We start from the raw sequence: 3,140 nt of genomic DNA, 5'->3' as shown, positions 1-3,140 counted from the left end.
GCTCTACTGCACAGTAGGTTACAAGTGGGAAAGTGTGTAATGGTTTCTATTAAACTTGGATTCAATGATATAATATCATTATATAAGAAAAACGATTCTGAGCGGAGGCGGTTAGTCAGTCTCGATATTTCATATTATTATAATTTTGTGTAGCCCGTACGTTGATTTAATGTTATAATGTTATAATTTTGTATTCGTTTCTATTGAAACGTTAGAAATTAAAATCCTGTTTTTCGTAATTTGTCGGTGGTTTTCCCCGTGACATTAACAAGTCGCTATTGAGAAAATCGAAAAATTACCTGTCTAAAGTACAGTGTTTATTCAATTTTCTAAAAGATAAGATACTATGTGTTGAAAAAAAAGCACTCCTTCCGGTTGAAATGTTGTATAGGATAAAAAAATAAAAAATAAAAAAAAAAATAATAAACACCATTGTAAAACGACTAGCTTTATCGTTCCGCTCAGAATCTAAAATGAATGTCTGCATGTTTGTCCTTTATGCATTCCTAAACGGGTGGACTATATCTATGAAATTTCGTGTGTGTGTTTGAGTGGTTCACTAAAATGATTTAGATTCATGATTTGACAAGGTAGGCCCAACTCGAGGATGCGGTCAAACAGAAATTTTGAGATTGACCAATATAAATTGTTGTTTATAGATGGTTGCTAATAGTTATAGTAATAAAATAATTAATATAAAAAAGTTTTTTTTTAAATGTTGCCATTGGTTAATTGGCAGATCAGGTAAAAGCATGCGTCAAATCGAATTTTCGTTCATTGCTTACTAAGATGTTTGAGTTACAATTATAGTCACTCAACGGCGTGTCAGTTGTTATGCAGTATGCTGTACCACATTGTCCACGATCTACGATGTTAGTCGGATTGCCTATCAGGTTGGCTAACCTGTACTTACTTTAACAAGTTACATCAAAAAAGAGTTGAACTAATCAATTTTTTTAAGATTTGAACCAAAATTTTTTAATGTCAACAAAATCGTGAACTAATGGTACATATTAGAGAATGGATAGGTCTTTATGAATATCATTTGGGAACGGACATGAAATTATAGAGGTCATATCACAAATATATATATATATGTATAACGGTAAGATCTCTGCTAGAATCTCTTTCTCTCTTCCCCATTCCGACAAGCTTCAAATTGTATTGTTATAATAGCATAAAGTATACTTACTATGGTATACTGCAATAAATATATATGTAATATACCAAAGTTAATAATAATACAATTAGATACATAAAACAAGATATTTATACAATATGAATTATTTTTTTTTTAAATTTTTATAATATATTCTTTACTACTTTGTAATATTTGACTGTCATAATAACTCCACAAATCATAAAAACAAAAGGCTCTACATTTTGTAGGACCCAATGACTATGTTCAAATACTCCAAAAATAGTGAAGAATTAAACATATTTCAGGTACGTAGAGTTAAAAACAATTTTAAATAGGTGAGGTTAATATATTATAGGAAAATGTTTTATTTAACCAAGTTGAGAACGTTATCAGAATAGCAATAAAAAAAACCAAGTCAGGAAAATATAATTATTAATACCCACAGTAGAGCTGGCCTAATGTTACTATACATTTGGGAAAAATCACACACACACACACACACACACACATATTGTATAGCTTTGTTAATGTATAAACCCTTAAGACTATTTCAGATTTTAAAATGTTATTTTCTGTGCTTTCCAATTGATTAAAAAACAGTGTTGAAAAAGAAAAAAATATTTATGTAAATTCATCGTGCATTTTCAAACAATAATCGACTATAAAGATCAATGAAATAAACATCTCAATAAATGTTTCTTACCTGTTTCGTTCACTGGAAAATAATTTTAGAAATATATAATATTAATTATTAACCATATTATTTGTTGTCTCGCGATAGCAGTCGTTGGATACGCACGCGTTCTGTGCTCCCAATTAACTAACTCGCTAATTAACTGTTTTACCTATAACTCCATTAGCTATGTGATATGTACGAGTACGATTTACGATCAATACTCAAATCTTTGTTTGTTTTTAACAGTTCCAAAATCAGTTTTACAATAAGCTTAGTATAGTGAATAATTCGTAAGTATAATTTACTCTTTGGTTTAATAAATAAATTATTTTCATTAACTATTGTTATTACACACCAAACACATCTGGCGTAATCTACGTTGCTCCTATCTTGACCGCCGCGACCGCGGGTCGTTAAGAATTACTTGCGCACGCTATCGCCCGTTCTCGTTCTCGTTCTCGTTCTCGCTCTTTCTTTGACTAAATCTTCTTACTCTCGCTAACTCATTAACTAGTTACCGAAATGAATAATAATAAAAACAATCAAGTCACTCCGATTACTCCAATCAAACTTGGAAAAAATAACAACTCATCCGATTCAAGTTGGATTGTCACAAAACCTAATAATAAAAGAAATTTATCCACCTCTTCTTCTTCTGAACCTCCAACCTCACTATCTACTCAAACTACTACTCAAAAAAGTATAAATAAAAAAAAAAATTTCATTTCGAGAAACCGTTATGAAGTTCTCACTCAAGACGAAAATCAAGCTGAAAATTCCTCCACTCTCCTTGTAGAGCAAATTGAGCAAATTGACATTGATACTAATGTTAATGTCCAAAACAAACCACCTCCTCCAATTTTCGTAAAAGGAGTTGGTGATTTCCTTGAGCTGTGCACTAGATTAACCAAATTAATTGGTGTTGACAACTTTTTTTGTAAATCGTCTGCTGACAAATTAAAAATACAAACTTCAAACCCGGATTTATACAGAGCTCTAATTCATTTTCTTAAAGACGAAAATGCTGAATACCACACTTATCAACTCGGAGAGGATAAACCTTTAAGAATAGTTATACGTAACTTACACTCTTCCACGCCAATTAAACTTATCAAAGATGAATTGGAAGTCAGACTCTTTAAAGTTAGACAAATAACAAACGTACTTCACAAAATTAACAAAAATCCTCTTCCGCTTTTCTTTGTTGATTTGGAACCTACGCCCAAATCTAAAGAAATCTTTGAATTATTATCTCTTCTTCACACAAAAATAAAAATTGAACAACCTTACAAATCCAAAATAATCAGTCAATGTCTAAATTGC

This window comes from Acyrthosiphon pisum, chromosome A2 (genome assembly GCF_005508785.2).
Source record: "Acyrthosiphon pisum isolate AL4f chromosome A2, pea_aphid_22Mar2018_4r6ur, whole genome shotgun sequence".
Classification (NCBI taxonomy): Eukaryota; Metazoa; Arthropoda; class Insecta; order Hemiptera; family Aphididae; genus Acyrthosiphon; species Acyrthosiphon pisum.
Note: the sequence above shows the minus strand (reverse complement) of the source record.